The following is a 19,387-nucleotide window of genomic DNA, read 5'->3' as shown; positions in this document are numbered from 1 at the left end:
AGGGTTCCATTTCATGTACCTGACGTTTGGAGTGTGGGTATGATTGTTAGGGTTAGGGTGCTTCTTTTCGTAAGGGTCATGGATAGTGCAGAAATAGCGGTCCTTGAGGATGACTTATTGTTCTGGCAGGGTTAGGGCTAGGGTTAGGGTTAGGGTCAGGGTGATAGATAGCATTGAAATTGAAATGCCTGTGTCTTCCAAGGTCGGTTGGAAAGTTAGTAGTACCGTAAGTTGGCGGGGATGGGGAGGGAACATGTCCCATGTCAAGCACCTGGATATTGTGATTTGGTCCTGCGCCTTAGGGTTAGGGTTAGGGTCAGGAGCAGGTTGAGGTTTAGGGTTCCAATTCATGTACCTGACGTTTGGAGTGTGGGTATGATTGTTAGGGTTAGGGTGCTTCTTTTCGTAAGGGTCATGGATAGTGCAGAAATAGCGGTCCTTGAGGATGACTTATTGTTCTGGCAGGGTTAGGGCTAGGGTTAGGGTTAGGGTCAGGGTGATAGATAGCATTGAAATTGAAATGCCTGTGTCTTCCAAGGTCGGTTGGAAAGTTAGTAGTACCGTAAGTTGGCGGGGATGGGGAGGGAACATGTCCCATGTCAAGCACCTGGATATTGTGATTTGGTCCTGCGCCTTAGGGTTAGGGTTAGGGTCAGGAGCAGGTTGAGGTTTAGGGTTCCAATTCATGTACCTGACGTTTGGAGTGTGGGTATGATTGTTAGGGTTAGGGTGCTTCTTTTCGTAAGGGTCATGGATAGTGCAGAAATAGCGGTCCTTGAGGATGACTTATTGTTCTGGCAGGGTTAGGGCTAGGGTTAGGGTTAGGGTCAGGGTGATAGATAGCATTGAAATTGAAATGCCTGTGTCTTGCAGTGTGGGTAGGGAAATTAGTATTAGTGTAATTTGGTGAAGATGTGGAGGGATCATGTCCCATGTCAAGCACCTGGATATTGTGATTTGGTCCTGCGCCTTAGGGTTAGGGTTAGGGTCAGGAGCAGGTTGAGGTTTAGGGTTCCAATTCATGTACCTGGCGTTTGGAGTGTGGGTATGATTGTTAGGGTTAGGGTGCTTCTTTTCGTAAGGGTCATGGATAGTGCAGAAATAGCGGTCCTTGAGGATGATTTATTGTTCTGGCAGGGTAAGGGCTAGGGTTAGGGTTAGGGTCAGGGTGATAGATAGCATTGAAATTGAAACGCCTGTGTCTTCCATTGTGCGTAGGAACGTTATTATTACTGTAAGTTGGTGGCGATGGGGAGGGATCATGTCACATGGCAAGCACCTGGATATTGTGATTTGGTCCTGCACCTCAGGGTTAGGGTTAGGGTCAGGAGCAGGTTGAGGTTTAGGGTTCCAATTCATGTACCTGACGTTTGCAGTGTGGGTATGATGGTTAGGGTTAGGGTGCTTCATTTCGTAAGGGTCATGGATAGTGCAGAAATAGCGGTCCTTGAGGATGATTTATTGTTCTGACAGGGTTAGGGCTAGGGTTAGGGTTAGGGTCAGGGTGATAGATAGCATTGAAATTGAAACGCCTGTGTCTTCCATTGTGGGTAGGAAAGTTAGTATTACTGTAAGTTGGTGGCGATGGGGAGGGATCATGTCACATGGCAAGCACCTGGATATTGTGATTTGGTCCTGCGCCTCAGGGTTAGGGTTAGGGTCAGGAGCCGGTTGAGGTTTAGGGTTCCAATTCATGTACCTTACGTATGGAGTGTGGGTATGGTGGTTAGGGTTAGGGTGCTTCTTTTCGTAAGGGTCATGGATAGTGCAGAAATAGCGGTCCTTGAGGATGACTTATTGTTCTGGCAGGGTTAGGGCTAGGGTTAGGGTTAGGGTCAGGGTGATAGATAGCATTGAAATTGAAACGCCTGTGTCTTCCATTGTGGGTAGGAAAGTTAGTATTACTGTAAGTTGGTGGCGATGGGGAGGGATCATGTCACATGTCAAGCACCTGGATATTGTGATTTGGTCCTGCGCCTCAGGGTTAGGGTTAGGGTCAGGAGCAGGTTGAGGTTTAGGGTTCCAATTCATGTACCTGACGTTCGGAGTGTGGGTATGATGGTTAGGGTTAGGGTGCTTCATTTCGTAAGGGTCATGGATAGTGCAGAAATAGCGGTCCTTGAGGATGATTTATTTTTCTGGCAGGGTAAGGGCTAGAGTTAGGGTTAGGGTCAGGGTGATAGATAGCATTGAAATTGAAACGCCTGTGTCTTCCATTGTGGGTGGGAAAGTAAGTATTACTGTAAGTTGGTGGCGATGGGGAGGGATCATGTCACATGGCAAGCACCTGGATATTGTGATTTGGTCCTGCGCCTTAGGGTTAGTGTTAGGGTCAGGAGCAGGTTGAGGTTTAGGGTTCCAATTCATGTACCTGACGTTTGGAGTGTGGGTATGATGGTTAGGGTTAGGGTGCTTCATTTCGAAAGGGTCATGGATAATGCAGAAATAGCGGTCCTTGAGGATGATTTATTGTTCTGGCAGGGTAAGGGCTAGGGTTACGGTTAGGGTCAGGGTGATAGATAGCATTGAAATTGAAACGCCTGTGTCTTCCATTGTGGGTAGGAAAGTTAGTATTACTGTAAGTTGGTGCCGATGGGGAGTTATCATGTCACATGGCAAGCACATGGATATTGTGATTTGGTCCTGCGCCTCAGGGTTAGGGTTAGGGTCAGGAGCAGGTTGAGGTTTAGGGTTCCAATTCATGTACCTGACGTTTGGAGTGTGGGTATGATGGTAAGGGTTAGGGTGCTTCTTTTCGTAAGGGTCATGGATAGTGCAGAAATAGCGGTCCTTGAGGATGACTTATTGTTCTGGCAGGGTTAGGGCTAGGGTTAGGGTTCGGGTCAGGGTGATAGATAGCATTGAATTTGAAACGCCTGTGTCTTCCATTGTGGGTAGGAAAGTTAGTATTACTGTAAGTTGGTGGCGATGGGGAGGGATCATGTCACATGGCAAGCACCTGGATATTGGGATTTGCTCCTGCGCCTCAGGTTTAGGGTTAGGGTCAGGAGCAGGTTGAGGTTTAGGGTTCCAATTCATGTACCTGACGTTTGGAGTGTTGGTATGATGGTTAGGGTTAGGGTGCTTCATTTCATAAGGGTCATGAATAGTGCAGAAATAGCGGTCCTTGAGGATGATTTATTGTTCTGGCAGGGTAAGGGCTAGAGTTAGGGTTAGGGTCAGGGTGATAGATAGCATTGAAATTGAAACGCCTGTGTCTTCCATTGTGGGTAGGAAAGTTAGTATTACTGTAAGTTGGTGGCGATGGGGAGGGATCATGTCACATGGCAAGCACCTGGATATTGTGATTTGGTCCTGCGCCTCAGGGTTAGGCTTAGGGTCAGGAGCAGGTTGAGGTTTACAGTTCCAATTCATGTACCTGACGTTTGGAGTGTGGGTATGATGGTTAGGGTTAGGGTGCTTCATTTCGTAAGGGTCATGGATAGTGCAGAAATAGCGGTCCTTGAGGATGATTTATTGTTCTGACAGGGTTAGGGCTAGGGTTAGGGTTAGGGTCAGGGTGATAGATAGCATTGAAATTGAAACGCCTGTGTCTTCCATTGTGGGTAGGAAAGTTAGTATTACTGTAAGTTGGTGGCGATGGGGAGGGATCATGTCACATGGCAAGCACCTGGATATTGTGATTTGGTCCTGCGCCTTAGGGTTAGGGTTAGGGTCAGGAGCAGGTTGAGGTTTACGGTTCCAATTCATGTACCTGACGTATGGAGTGTGGGTATGATGGTTAGGGTTAGGGTGCTTCTTTCGTAAGGGTCATGTATAGTGCAGAAATAGCGGTCTTGAGGATGACTTATTTTTCTGGCAGGGTTAGGGCTAGGGTTAGGGTTAGGGTCAGGGTGATAGATAGCATTGAAATTGAAACCCCTGTGTCTTCCATTGTGGGTAGGAAAGTTAGTATTACTGTAAGTAGGTAGCGATGGGGAGGGATCATGTCACATGTCAAGCACCTGGATATTGTGATTTCGTCCTGCGACTTAGGGATAGGGTTAGGGTCAGGAGCAGGTTGAGGTTTAGGGTTCCAATTCATGAACCTGACGTTTGGAGTGTGGGTATGATGGTTAGGGTTAGGGTGCTTCATTTCGTAAGGGTCATGGATAGTGCAGAAATAGCGGTCCTTGAGGATGACTTATTGTTCTGGCAGGGTTAGGGCTAGGGTTAGGGTTAGGGTCAGGGTGATAGATAGCATTGAAATTGAAACGCCTGTGTCTTCCATTGTGGGTAGGAAAGTTAGTATTACTGTAAGTTGGTGGCGATGGGGAGGGATCATGTCACATGGCAAGCACCTGGATATTGTGATTTGGTCCTGCGCCTCAGGGTTAGGGTTAGGGTCAGGAGCAGGTTGAGGTTTAGGGTTCCAATTCATGTACCTGACGTATGGAGTGTGGGTACGATGGTTAGGGTTAGGGTGCTTCTTTTCGTAAGGGTCATGGATAGTGCAGAAATAGCGGTCCTTGAGGATGACTTATTGTTCTGGCAGGGTTAGGGCTAGGGTTAGGGTTAGGGTCAGGGTGATAGATAGCATTGAAATTGAAACGCCTGTGTCTTCCATTGTGGGTAGGAAAGTTAGTATTACTGTAAGTTGGTGGCGATGGGGAGGGATCATGTCACATGGCAAGCACCTGGATATTGTGATTTGGTCCTGCGCCTCAGGGTTAGGGTTAGGGTCAGGAGCAGGTTGAGGTTTAGGGTTCCAATTCATGTACCTGACGTTTGCAGTGTGGGTATGATGGTTAGGGTTAGGGTGCTTCATTTCGTAAGGGTCATGGATAGTGCAGAAATAGCGGTCCTTGAGGATGATTTATTGTTCTGGCAGGGTAAGGGCTAGGGTTAGGGTTAGGGTCAGGGTGATAGATAGCATTGAAATTGAAACGCCTGTGTCTTCCATTGTGGGTAGGAAAGTTAGTATTACTGTAAGTTGGTGGCGATGGGGAGGGATCATGTCACATGGCAAGCACCTGGATATTGTGATTTGGTCCTGCGCCTTAGGGTTAGGGTTAGGGTCAGGAGCAGGTTGAGGTTTAGGGTTCCAATTCATGTACCTGACGTTTGGAGTGTGGGTATGATGGTTAGGGTTAGGGTGCTTCATTTCGTAAGGGTCATGGATAGTGCAGAAATAGCGGTCCTTGAGGATGATTTATTGTTCTGGCAGGGTAAGGGCTAGGGTTAGGGTTAGGGTCAGGGTGATAGATAGCATTGAAATTGAAACGCCTGTGTCTTCCATTGTGTGTGGGAAAGTTAGTATTACTGTAAGTTGGTGGCGATGGGGAGGGATCATGTCACATGTCAAGCACCTGGATATTGTGATTTGGTCCTGCGCCTTAGGGTTAGGGTTAGGGTCAGGAGCAGGTTGAGGTTTAGGGTTCCAATTCATGTACCTGACGTTTGGAGTGTGGGTATGATGGTTAGGGTTAGGGTGCTTCATTTCGTAAGGGTCATGGATAGTGCAGAAATAGCGGTCCTTGAGGATGACTTATTGTTCTGGCAGGGTTAGGGCTAGGGTTAGGGTTAGGGTCAGGGTGATAGATAGCATTGAAATTGAAACGCCTGTGTCTTCCATTGTGGGTAGGAAAGTTAGTATTACTGTAAGTTGGTGGCGATGGGGAGGGATCATGTCACATGGCAAGCACCTGGATATTGTGATTTGGTCCTGCGCCTCAGGGTTAGGGTTAGGGTCAGGAGCAGGTTGAGGTTTAGGGTTCCAATTCATGTACCTGACGTTTGGAGTGTGGGTATGATGGTTAGGGTTAGGGTGCTTCTTTTCGTAAGGGTCATGGATAGTGCAGAAATAGCGGTCCTTGAGGATGATTTATTGTTCTGGCAGGGTAAGGGCTAGGGTTAGGGTTAGGGTCAGGGTGATAGATAGCATTGAAATTGAAACGCCTGTGTCTTCCATTGTGGGTAGGAAAGTTAGTATTACTGTAAGTTGGTGGCGATGGGGAGGGATCATGTCACATGGCAAGCACCTGGATATTGTGATTTGGTCCTGCGCCTCAGGGTTAGGGTTAGGGTCAGGAGCAGGTTGAGGTTTAGGGTTCCAATTCATGTACCTGACGTTTGGAGTGTGGGTATGATGGTTAGGTTTAGGGTGCTTCATTTCGTAAGGGTCATGGATAGTGCAGAAATAGCGGTCCTTGAGGATGACTTATTGTTCTGGCAGGGTAAGGGCTAGGGTTAGGGTTAGGGTCAGGGTGATAGATAGCATTGAAATTGAAACGCCTGTGTCTTCCATTGTGGGTAGGAAAGTTAGTATTACTGTAAGTTGGTGGCGATGGGGAGGGATCATGTCACATGGCAAGCACCTGGATATTGTGATTTGGTCCTGCGCCTCAGGGTTAGGGTTAGGGTCAGGAGCAGGTTGAGGTTTAGGGTTCCAATTCATGTACCTGACGTATGGAGTGTGGGTATGATGGTTAGGGTTAGGGTGCTTCTTTTCGTAAGGGTCATGGATAGTGCAGAAATAGCGGTCCTTGAGGATGACTTATTGTTCTGGCAGGGTTAGGGCTAGGGTTAGGGTTAGGGTCAGGGTGATAGATAGCATTGAAATTGAAACGCCTGTGTCTTCCATTGTGGGTAGGAAAGTTAGTATTACTGTAAGTTGGTGGCGATGGGGAGGGATCATGTCACATGGCAAGCACCTGGATATTGTGATTTGGTCCTGCGCCTCAGGGTTAGGGTTAGGGTCAGGAGCAGGTTGAGGTTTAGGGTTCCAATTCATGTACCTGACGTATGGAGTGTGGGTATGATGGTTAGGGTTAGGGTGCTTCTTTTCGTAAGGGTCATGGATAGTGCAGAAATAGCGGTCCTTGAGGATGACTTATTGTTCTGGCAGGGTTAGGGCTAGGGTTAGGGTTAGGGTCAGGGTGATAGATAGCATTGAAATTGAAACGCCTGTGTCTTCCATTGTGGGTAGGAAAGTTAGTATTACTGTAAGTTGGTGGCGATGGGGAGGGATCATGTCACATGGCAAGCACCTGGATATTGTGATTTGGTCCTGCGCCTCAGGGTTAGGGTTAGGGTCAGGAGCAGGTTGAGGTTTAGGGTTCCAATTCATGTACCTGACGTTTGGAGTGTGGGTATGATGGTTAGGGTTAGGGTGCTTCATTTCGTAAGGGTCATGGATAGTGCAGAAATAGCGGTCCTTGAGGATGATTTATTGTTCTGGCAGGGTAAGGGCTAGGGTTAGGGTTAGGGTCAGGGTGATAGATAGCATTGAAATTGAAACGCCTGTGTCTTCCATTGTGGGTAGGAAAGTTAGTATTACTGTAAGTTGGTGGCGATGGGGAGGGATCATGTCACATGGCAAGCACCTGGATATTGTGATTTGGTCCTGCGCCTCAGGGTTAGGGTTAGGGTCAGGAGCAGGTTGAGGTTTAGGGTTCCAATTCATGTACCTGACGTTTGGAGTGTGGGTATGATGGTTAGGGTTAGGGTGCTTCTTTTCGTAAGGGTCATGGATAGTGCAGAAATAGCGGTCCTTGAGGATGACTTATTGTTCTGGCAGGGTTAGGGCTAGGGTTAGGGTTAGGGTCAGGGTGATAGATAGCATTGAAATTGAAACCCCTGTGTCTTCCATTGTGGGTAGGAAAGTTAGTATTACTGTAAGTTGGTGGCGATGGGGAGGGATCATGTCACATGGCAAGCACCTGGATATTGTGATTTGGTCCTGCGCCTCAGGGTTAGGGTTAGGGTCAGGAGCAGGTTGAGGTTTAGGGTTCCAATTCATGTACCTGACGTTTGGAGTGTGGGTATGATGGTTAGGGTTAGGGTGCTTCATTTCGTAAGGGTCATGGATAGTGCAGAAATAGCGGTCCTTGAGGATGACTTATTGTTCTGGCAGGGTAAGGGCTAGGGTTAGGGTTAGGGTCAGGGTGATAGATAGCATTGAAATTGAAACGCCTGTGTCTTCCATTGTGGGTAGGAAAGTTAGTATTACTGTAAGTTGGTGGCGATGGGGAGGGATCATGTCACATGGCAAGCACCTGGATATTGTGATTTGGTCCTGCGCCTTAGGGTTAGGGTTAGGGTCAGGAGCAGGTTGAGGTTTAGGGTTCCAATTCATGTACCTGACGTTTGGAGTGTGGGTATGATGGTTAGGGTTAGGGTGCTTCATTTCGTAAGGGTCATGGATAGTGCAGAAATAGCGGTCCTTGAGGATGACTTATTGTTCTGGCAGGGTTAGGGCTAGGGTTAGGGTTAGGGTCAGGGTGATAGATAGCATTGAAATTGAAACGCCTGTGTCTTCCATTGTGGGTAGGAAAGTTAGTATTACTGTAAGTTGGTGGCGATGGGGAGGGATCATGTCACATGGCAAGCACCTGGATATTGTGATTTGGTCCTGCGCCTCAGGGTTAGGGTTAGGGTCAGGAGCAGGTTGAGGTTTAGGGTTCCAATTCATGTACCTGACGTTTGGAGTGTGGGTATGATGGTTAGGGTTAGGGTGCTTCTTTTCGTAAGGGTCATGGATAGTGCAGAAATAGCGGTCCTTGAGGATGACTTATTGTTCTGGCAGGGTTAGGGCTAGGGTTAGGGTTAGGGTCAGGGTGATAGATAGCATTGAAATTGAAACGCCTGTGTCTTCCATTGTGGGTAGGAAAGTTAGTATTACTGTAAGTTGGTGGCGATGGGGAGGGATCATGTCACATGGCAAGCACCTGGATATTGTGATTTGGTCCTGCGCCTCAGGGTTAGGGTTAGGGTCAGGAGCAGGTTGAGGTTTAGGGTTCCAATTCATGTACCTGACGTTTGGAGTGTGGGTATGATGGTTAGGGTTAGGGTGCTTCATTTCGTAAGGGTCATGGATAGTGCAGAAATAGCGGTCCTTGAGGATGACTTATTGTTCTGGCAGGGTTAGGGCTAGGGTTAGGGTTAGGGTCAGGGTGATAGATAGCATTGAAATTGAAACGCCTGTGTCTTCCATTGTGGGTAGGAAAGTTAGTATTACTGTAAGTTGGTGGCGATGGGGAGGGATCATGTCACATGGCAAGCACCTGGATATTGTGATTTGGTCCTGCGCCTCAGGGTTAGGGTTAGGGTCAGGAGCAGGTTGAGGTTTAGGGTTCCAATTCATGTACCTGACGTTTGGAGTGTGGGTATGATTGTTAGGGTTAGGGTGCTTCTTTTCGTAAGGGTCATGGATAGTGCAGAAATAGCGGTCCTTGAGGATGACTTATTGTTCTGGCAGGGTTAGGGCTAGGGTTAGGGTTAGGGTCAGGGTGATAGATAGCATTGAAATTGAAACGCCTGTGTCTTCCATTGTGGGTAGGAAAGTTAGTATTACTGTAAGTTGGTGGCGATGGGGAGGGATCATGTCACATGGCAAGCACCTGGATATTGTGATTTGGTCCTGCGCCTTAGGGTTAGGGTTAGGGTCAGGAGCAGGTTGAGGTTTAGGGTTCCAATTCATGTACCTGACGTTTGGAGTGTGGGTATGATTGTTAGGGTTAGGGTGCTTCTTATCGTAAGGGTCATGGATAGTGCAGAAATAGCGGTCCTTGAGGATGACTTATTGTTCTGGCAGGGTTAGGGCTAGGGTTAGGGTTAGGGTCAGGGTGATAGATAGCATTGAAATTGAAACCCCTGTGTCTTCCATTGTGGGTAGGAAAGTTAGTATTACTGTAAGTTGGTGGCGATGGGGAGGGATCATGTCACATGGCAAGCACCTGGATATTGTGATTTGGTCCTGCGCCTTAGGGTTAGGGTTAGGGTCAGGAGCAGGTTGAGGTTTAGGGTTCCAATTCATGTACCTGACGTTTGGAGTGTGGGTATGATGGTTAGGGTTAGGGTGCTTCATTTCGTAAGGGTCATGGATAGTGCAGAAATAGCGGTCCTTGAGGATGACTTATTGTTCTGGCAGGGTTAGGGCTAGGGTTAGGGTTAGGGTCAGGGTGATAGATAGCATTGAAATTGAAACGCCTGTGTCTTCCATTGTGGGTAGGAAAGTTAGTATTACTGTAAGTTGGTGGCGATGGGGAGGGATCATGTCACATGGCAAGCACCTGGATATTGTGATTTGGTCCTGCGCCTCAGGGTTAGGGTTAGGGTCAGGAGCAGGTTGAGGTTTAGGGTTCCAATTCATGTACCTGACGTATGGAGTGTGGGTACGATGGTTAGGGTTAGGGTGCTTCTTTTCGTAAGGGTCATGGATAGTGCAGAAATAGCGGTCCTTGAGGATGACTTATTGTTCTGGCAGGGTAAGGGCTAGGGTTAGGGTTAGGGTCAGGGTGATAGATAGCATTGAAATTGAAACGCCTGTGTCTTCCATTGTGGGTAGGAAAGTTAGTATTACTGTAAGTTGGTGGCGATGGGGAGGGATCATGTCACATGGCAAGCACCTGGATATTGTGATTTGGTCCTGCGCCTCAGGGTTAGGGTTAGGGTCAGGAGCAGGTTGAGGTTTAGGGTTCCAATTCATGTACCTGACGTTTGGAGTGTGGGTATGATGGTTAGGGTTAGGGTGCTTCTTTTCGTAAGGGTCATGGATAGTGCAGAAATAGCGGTCCTTGAGGATGACTTATTGTTCTGGCAGGGTTAGGGCTAGGGTTAGGGTTAGGGTCAGGGTGATAGATAGCATTGAAATTGAAACGCCTGTGTCTTCCATTGTGGGTAGGAAAGTTAGTATTACTGTAAGTTGGTGGCGATGGGGAGGGATCATGTCACATGTCAAGCACCTGGATATTGTTATTTGGTCCTGCGCCTTAGGGTTAGGGTTAGGGTCAGGAGCAGGTTGAGGTTTAGGGTTCCAATTCATGTACCTGACGTTTGGAGTGTGGGTATGATGGTTAGGGTTAGGGTGCTTCATTTCGTAAGGGTCATGGATAGTGCAGAAATAGCGGTCCTGGAGGATGATTTATTGTTCTGGCAGGGTAAGGGCTAGGGTTAGGGTTAGGGTCAGGGTGATAGATAGCATTGAAATTGAAACGCCTGTGTCTTCCATTGTGGGTAGGAAAGTTAGTATTACTGTAAGTTGGTGGCGATGGGGAGGGATCATGTCACATGGCAAGCACCTGGATATTGTGATTTGGTCCTGCGCCTTAGGGTTAGGGTTAGGGTCAGGAGCAGGTTGAGGTTTAGGGTTCCAATTCATGTACCTGACGTTTGGAGTGTGGGTATGATGGTTAGGGTTAGGGTGCTTCATTTCGTAAGGGTCATGGATAGTGCAGAAATAGCGGTCCTTGAGGATGACTTATTGTTCTGGCAGGGTTAGGGCTAGGGTTAGGGTTAGGGTCAGGGTGATAGATAGCATTGAAATTGAAACGCCTGTGTCTTCCATTGTGGGTAGGAAAGTTAGTATTACTGTAAGTTGGTGGCGATGGGGAGGGATCATGTCACATGGCAAGCACCTGGATATTGTGATTTGGTCCTGCGCCTCAGGGTTAGGGTTAGGGTCAGGAGCAGGTTGAGGTTAAGGGTTCCAATTCATGTACCTGACGTATGGAGTGTGGGTACGATGGTTAGGGTTAGGGTGCTTCTTTTCGTAAGGGTCATGGATAGTGCAGAAATAGCGGTCCTTGAGGATGACTTATTGTTCTGGCAGGGTTAGGGCTAGGGTTAGGGTTAGGGTCAGGGTGATAGATAGCATTGAAATTGAAACGCCTGTGTCTTCCATTGTGGGTAGGAAAGTTAGTATTACTGTAAGTTGGTGGCGATGGGGAGGGATCATGTCACATGGCAAGCACCTGGATATTGTGATTTGGTCCTGCGCCTCAGGGTTAGGGTTAGGGTCAGGAGCAGGTTGAGGTTTAGGGTTCCAATTCATGTACCTGACGTATGGAGTGTGGGTATGATGGTTAGGGTTAGGGTGCTTCATTTCGTAAGGGTCATGGATAGTGCAGAAATAGCGGTCCTTGAGGATGACTTATTTTTCTGGCAGGGTTAGGGCTAGGGTTAGGGTTAGGGTCAGGGTGATAGATAGCATTGAAATTGAAACGCCTGTGTCTTCCATTGTGGGTAGGAAAGTTAGTATTACTGTAAGTTGGTGGCGATGGGGAGGGATCATGTCACATGTCAAGCACCTGGATATTGTGATTTGGTCCTGCGCCTTAGGGTTAGGGTTAGGGTCAGGAGCAGGTTGAGGTTTAGGGTTCCAATTCATGTACCTGACGTATGGAGTGTGGGTATGATTGTTAGGGTTAGGGTGCTTCTTTTCGTAAGGGTCATGGATAGTGCAGAAATAGCGGTCCTTGAGGATGACTTATTGTTCTGGCAGGGTTAGGGCTAGGGTTAGGGTTAGGGTCAGGGTGATAGATAGCATTGAAATTGAAACGCCTGTGTCTTCCATTGTGGGTAGGAAAGTTAGTATTACTGTAAGTTGGTGGGGATGGGGAGGGATCATGTCCCATGTCCAGCACCTGGATATTGTGATTTGGTCCTGCGCCTTAGGGTTAGGGTTAGGGTCAGGAGCAGGTTGAGGTTTAGGGTTCCAATTCATGTACCTGACGTTTGGAGTGTGGGTATGATTGTTAGGGTTAGGGTGCTTCATTTCGTAAGGGTCATGGATAGTGCAGAAATAGCGGTCCTTGAGGATGACTTATTGTTCTGGCAGGGTTAGGGCTAGGGTTAGGGTTAGGGTCAGGGTGATAGATAGCATTGAAATTGAAACGCCTGTGTCTTCCATTGTGGGTAGGAAAGTTAGTATTACTGTAAGTTGGTGGCGATGGGGAGGGATCATGTCACATGTCAAGCACCTGGATATTGTGATTTGGTCCTGCGCCTTAGGGTTAGGGTTAGGGTCAGGAGCAGGTTGAGGTTTAGGGTTCCAATTCATGTACCTGACGTTTGGAGTGTGGGTATGATGGTTAGGGTTAGGGTGCTTCATTTCGTAAGGGTCATGGATAGTGCAGAAATAGCGGTCCTTGAGGATGATTTATTGTTCTGGCAGGGTTAGGGCTAGGGTTAGGGTTAGGGTCAGGGTGATAGATAGCATTGAAATTGAAACGCCTGTGTCTTCCATTGTGGGTAGGAAAGTTAGTATTACTGTAAGTTGGTGGCGATGGGGAGGGATCATGTCACATGTCAAGCACCTGGATATTGTGATTTGGTCCTGCGCCTTAGGGTTAGGGTTAGGGTCAGGAGCAGGTTGAGGTTTAGGGTTCCAATTCATGTACCTGACGTTTGGAGTGTGGGTATGATTGTTAGGGTTAGGGTGCTTCTTTTCGTAAGGGTCATGGATAGTGCAGAAATAGCGGTCCTTGAGGATGATTATTGTTCTGGCAGGGTAAGGGCTAGGGTTAGGGTTAGGGTCAGGGTGATAGATAGCATTGAAATTGAAACGCCTGTGTCTTCCATTGTGGGTAGGAAAGTTAGTATTACTGTAAGTTGGTGGCGATGGGGAGGGATCATGTCACATGGCAAGCACCTGGATATTGTGATTTGGTCCTGCGCCTCAGGGTTAGGGTTAGGGTCAGGAGCAGGTTGAGGTTTAGGGTTCCAATTCATGTACCTGACGTTTGGAGTGTGGGTATGATGGTTAGGGTTAGGGTGCTTCATTTCGTAAGGGTCATGGATAGTGCAGAAATAGCGGTCCTTGAGGATGATTTATTGTTCTGGCAGGGTAAGGGCTAGGGTTAGGGTTAGGGTCAGGGTGATAGATAGCATTGAAATTGAAACGCCTGTGTCTTCCATTGTGGGTAGGAAAGTTAGTATTACTGTAAGTTGGTGGCGATGGGGAGGGATCATGTCACATGTCAAGCACCTGGATATTGTGATTTGGTCCTGCGCCTCAGGGTTAGGGTTAGGGTCAGGAGCAGGTTGAGGTTTACAGTTCCAATTCATGTACCTGACGTTTGGAGTGTGGGTATGATGGTTAGGGTTAGGGTGCTTCATTTCGTAAGGGTCATGGATAGTGCAGAAATAGCGGTCCTTGAGGATGATTTATTGTTCTGGCAGGGTAAGGGCTAGGGTTAGGGTTAGGGTCAGGGTGATAGATAGCATTGAAATTGAAACGCCTGTGTCTTCCATTGTGGGTAGGAAAGTTAGTATTACTGTAAGTTGGTGGGATGGGGAGGGATCATGTCACATGGCAAGCACCTGGATATTGTGATTTGGTCCTGCGCCTCAGGGTTAGGGTTAGGGTCAGGAGCAGGTTGAGGTTTAGGGTTCCAATTCATGTACCTGACGTTTGGAGTGTGGGTATGATGGTTAGGGTTAGGGTGCTTCATTTCGTAAGGGTCATGGATAGTGCAGAAATAGCGGTCCTTGAGGATGATTTATTGTTCTGGCAGGGTAAGGGCTAGGGTTAGGGTTAGGGTCAGGGTGATAGATAGCATTGAAATTGAAACGCCTGTGTCTTCCATTGTGGGTAGGAAAGTTAGTATTACTGTAAGTTGGTGGCGATGGGGAGGGATCATGTCACATGGCAAGCACCTGGATATTGTGATTTGGTCCTGCGCCTTAGGGTTAGGGTTAGGGTCAGGAGCAGGTTGAGGTTTAGGGTTCCAATTCATGTACCTGACGTTTGGAGTGTGGGTATGATGGTTAGGGTTAGGGTGCTTCATTTCGTAAGGGTCATGGATAGTGCAGAAATAGCGGTCCTTGAGGATGACTTATTGTTCTGGCAGGGTTAGGGCTAGGGTTAGGGTTAGGGTCAGGGTGATAGATAGCATTGAAATTGAAACGCCTGTGTCTTCCATTGTGGGTAGGAAAGTTAGTATTACTGTAAGTTGGTGGCGATGGGGAGGGATCATGTCACATGGCAAGCACCTGGATATTGTGATTTGGTCCTGCGCCTCAGGGTTAGGGTTAGGGTCAGGAGCAGGTTGAGGTTTAGGGTTCCAATTCATGTACCTGACGTTTGGAGTGTGGGTACGATGGTTAGGGTTAGGGTGCTTCTTTTCGTAAGGGTCATGGATAGTGCAGAAATAGCGGTCCTTGAGGATGACTTATTGTTCTGGCAGGGTAAGGGCTAGGGTTAGGGTTAGGGTCAGGGTGATAGATAGCATTGAAATTGAAACGCCTGTGTCTTCCATTGTGGGTAGGAAAGTTAGTATTACTGTAAGTTGGTGGCGATGGGGAGGGATCATGTCACATGTCAAGCACCTGGATATTGTGATTTGGTCCTGCGCCTCAGGGTTAGGGTTAGGGTCAGGAGCAGGTTGAGGTTTAGGGTTCCAATTCATGTACCTGACGTTTGGAGTGTGGGTATGATGGTTAGGGTTAGGGTGCTTCATTTCGTAAGGGTCATGGATAGTGCAGAAATAGCGGTCCTTGAGGATGATTTATTGTTCTGGCAGGGTTAGGGCTAGGGTTAGGGTTAGGGTCAGGGTGATAGATAGCATTGAAATTGAAACGCCTGTGTCTTCCATTGTGGGTAGGAAAGTTAGTATTACTGTAAGTTGGTGGCGATGGGGAGGGATCATGTCACATGGCAAGCACCTGGATATTGTGATTTGGTCCTGCGCCTCAGGGTTAGGGTTAGGGTCAGGAGCAGGTTGAGGTTTAGGGTTCCAATTCATGTACCTGACGTTTGGAGTGTGGGTATGATGGTTAGGGTTAGGGTGCTTCATTTCGTAAGGGTCATGGATAGTGCAGAAATAGCGGTCCTTGAGGATGATTATTGTTCTGGCAGGGTAAGGGCTAGGGTTAGGGTTAGGGTCAGGGTGATAGATAGCATTGAAATTGAAACGCCTGTGTCTTCCATTGTGGGTAGGAAAGTTAGTATTACTGTAAGTTGGTGGCGATGGGGAGGGATCATGTCACATGGCAAGCACCTGGATATTGTGATTTGGTCCTGCGCCTCAGGGTTAGGGTTAGGGTCAGGAGCAGGTTGAGGTTTAGGGTTCCAATTCATGTACCTGACGTATGGAGTGTGGGTATGATGGTTAGGGTTAGGGTGCTTCTTTTCGTAAGGGTCATGGATAGTGCAGAAATAGCGGTCCTTGAGGATGACTTATTGTTCTGGCAGGGTTAGGGCTAGGGTTAGGGTTAGGGTCAGGGTGATAGATAGCATTGAAATTGAAACGCCTGTGTCTTCCATTGTGGGTAGGAAAGTTAGTATTACTGTAAGTTGGTGGCGATGGGGAGGGATCATGTCACATGGCAAGCACCTGGATATTGTGATTTGGTCCTGCGCCTCAGGGTTAGGGTTAGGGTCAGGAGCAGGTTGAGGTTTAGGGTTCCAATTCATGTACCTGACGTATGGAGTGTGGGTATGATGGTTAGGGTTAGGGTGCTTCTTTTCGTAAGGGTCATGGATAGTGCAGAAATAGCGGTCCTTGAGGATGACTTATTGTTCTGGCAGGGTTAGGGCTAGGGTTAGGGTTAGGGTCAGGGTGATAGATAGCATTGAAATTGAAACGCCTGTGTCTTCCATTGTGGGTAGGAAAGTTAGTATTACTGTAAGTTGGTGGCGATGGGGAGGGATCATGTCACATGGCAAGCACCTGGATATTGTGATTTGGTCCTGCGCCTCAGGGTTAGGGTTAGGGTCAGGAGCAGGTTGAGGTTTAGGGTTCCAATTCATGTACCTGACGTTTGGAGTGTGGGTATGATGGTTAGGGTTAGGGTGCTTCTTTTCGTAAGGGTCATGGATAGTGCAGAAATAGCGGTCCTTGAGGATGACTTATTGTTCTGGCAGGGTTAGGGCTAGGGTTAGGGTTAGGGTCAGGGTGATAGATAGCATTGAAATTGAAACCCCTGTGTCTTCCATTGTGGGTAGGAAAGTTAGTATTACTGTAAGTTGGTGGCGATGGGGAGGGATCATGTCACATGGCAAGCACCTGGATATTGTGATTTGGTCCTGCGCCTTAGGGTTAGGGTTAGGGTCAGGAGCAGGTTGAGGTTTAGGGTTCCAATTCATGTACCTGACGTTTGGAGTGTGGGTATGATGGTTAGGGTTAGGGTGCTTCATTTCGTAAGGGTCATGGATAGTGCAGAAATAGCGGTCCTTGAGGATGACTTATTGTTCTGGCAGGGTTAGGGCTAGGGTTAGGGTTAGGGTCAGGGTGATAGATAGCATTGAAATTGAAACGCCTGTGTCTTCCATTGTGGGTAGGAAAGTTAGTATTACTGTAAGTTGGTGGCGATGGGGAGGGATCATGTCACATGGCAAGCACCTGGATATTGTGATTTGGTCCTGCGCCTCAGGGTTAGGGTTAGGGTCAGGAGCAGGTTGAGGTTTAGGGTTCCAATTCATGTACCTGACGTTTGGAGTGTGGGTATGATGGTTAGGGTTAGGGTGCTTCTTTTCGTAAGGGTCATGGATAGTGCAGAAATAGCGGTCCTTGAGGATGACTTATTGTTCTGGCAGGGTAAGGGCTAGGGTTAGGGTTAGGGTCAGGGTGATAGATAGCATTGAAATTGAAACGCCTGTGTCTTCCATTGTGGGTAGGAAAGTTAGTATTACTGTAAGTTGGTGGCGATGGGGAGGGATCATGTCACATGGCAAGCACCTGGATATTGTGATTTGGTCCTGCGCCTCAGGGTTAGGGTTAGGGTCAGGAGCAGGTTGAGGTTTAGGGTTCCAATTCATGTACCTGACGTATGGAGTGTGGGTATGATGGTTAGGGTTAGGGTGCTTCTTTTCGTAAGGGTCATGGATAGTGCAGAAATAGCGGTCCTTGAGGATGACTTATTGTTCTGGCAGGGTTAGGGCTAGGGTTAGGGTTAGGGTCAGGGTGATAGATAGCATTGAAATTGAAACGCCTGTGTCTTCCATTGTGGGTAGGAAAGTTAGTATTACTGTAAGTTGGTGGCGATGGGGAGGGATCATGTCACATGGCAAGCACCTGGATATTGTGATTTGGTCCTGCGCCTCAGGGTTAGGGTTAGGGTCAGGAGCAGGTTGAGGTTTAGGGTTCCAATTCATGTACCTGACGTTTGGAGTGTGGGTATGATGGTTAGGGTTAGGGTGCTTCATTTCGTAAGGGTCATGGATAGTGCAGAAATAGCGGTCCTTGAGGATGATTTATTGTTCTGGCAGGGTTAGGGCTAGGGTCAGGGTGATAGATAGCATTGAAATTGAAACGCCTGTGTCTTCCATTGTGGGTAGGAAAGTTAGTATTACTGTAAGTTGGTGGCGATGGGGAGGGATCATGTCACATGGCAAGCACCTGGATATTGTGATTTGGTCCTGCGCCTCAGGGTTAGGGTTAGGGTCAGGAGCAGGTTGAGGTTTAGGGTTCCAATTCATGTACCTGACGTTTGGAGTGTGGGTATGATGGTTAGGGTTAGGGTGCTTCTTTTCGTAAGGGTCATGGATAGTGCAGAAATAGCGGTCCTTGAGGATGACTTATTGTTCTGGCAGGGTTAGGGCTAGGGTTAGGGTTAGGGTCAGGGTGATAGATAGCATTGAAATTGAAACGCCTGTGTCTTCCATTGTGGGTAGGAAAGTTAGTATTACTGTAAGTTGGTGGCGATGGGGAGGGATCATGTCACATGGCAAGCACCTGGATATTGTGATTTGGTCCTGCGCCTCAGGGTTAGGGTTAGGGTCAGGAGCAGGTTGAGGTTTAGGGTTCCAATTCATGTACCTGACGTTTGGAGTGTGGGTATGATTGTTAGGGTTAGGGTGCTTCTTTTCGTAAGGGTCATGGATAGTGCAGAAATAGCGGTCCTTGAGGATGACTTATTGTTCTGGCAGGGTTAGGGCTAGGGTTAGGGTTAGGGTCAGGGTGATAGCATTGAAATTGAAACGCCTGTGTCTTCCATTGTGGGAGGAAAGTTAGTATTACTGTAAGTTGGTGGCGATGGGGAGGATCATGTCACATGGCAAGCACCTGGATATTGTGATTTGGTCCTGCGCCTCAGGGTTAGGGTTAGGGTCAGGAGCAGGTTGAGGTTTAGGGTTCCAATTCATGTACCTGACTTTGGAGTGTGGGTATGATGTTTAGGGTTAGGGTGCTTCATTTCGTAAGGGTCATGGATAGTGCAGAAATAGCGGTCCTTGAGGATGACTTTTTGTTCTGGCGGGGTTAGGGCTAGGGTTTAGGGTTAGGGTCAGGGTGATAGATAGCATTGAAATTGAAACGCCTGTGTCTTCCATTGTGGGTAGGAAAGTTAGTATTACTGTAAGTAGGTGGCGATGGGGAGGGATCATGTCACATGGCAAGCACCTGGATATTGTGATTTGGTCCTGCGCCTCAGGGTTAGGGTTAGGGTCAGGAGCAGGTTGAGGTTTAGGGTTCCAATTCATGTACCTGACGTATGGAGTGTGGGTATGATGGTTAGGGTTAGGGTGCTTCATTTCGTAAGGGTCATGGATAGTGCAGAAATAGCGGTCCTTGAGGATGACTTATTGTTCTGGCAGGGTTAGGGCTAGGGTTAGGGTTAGGGTTCAGGGTGATAGATAGCATTGAAATTGAAAACCTGTGTCTTCCATTGTGGGTAGGAAAGTTAGTATACTGTAAGTTGGTGGCGATGGGGAGGGATCATGTCA

At 47.8% G+C, this 19,387-nt stretch overlaps 1 long non-coding RNA gene across 1 annotated transcript; it reads right to left on the bottom strand.

The window, feature by feature from the left end:
• Positions 1–1,846: 1,846 nt before the first annotated feature.
• Positions 1,847–18,660, bottom strand: LOC147828084 (uncharacterized). Its single transcript, XR_015451315.1, has 2 exons — positions 14,380–18,660; positions 1,847–13,708 (listed from the first exon to the last, which is right to left on the bottom strand). It is a non-coding gene; the product is annotated as an uncharacterized LOC147828084 (long non-coding RNA).
• Positions 18,661–19,387: the final 727 nt, after the last annotated feature.

Source organism: Heterocephalus glaber, unplaced genomic scaffold, assembly GCF_053883595.1.
Source record: "Heterocephalus glaber isolate CG9 unplaced genomic scaffold, H.glaber_assembly_v1.0 deba00001362, whole genome shotgun sequence".
NCBI lineage: Eukaryota > Metazoa > Chordata > Mammalia > Rodentia > Bathyergidae > Heterocephalus > Heterocephalus glaber.
Note: the sequence above shows the minus strand (reverse complement) of the source record. Positions and strands in the feature narration are given on the sequence as shown.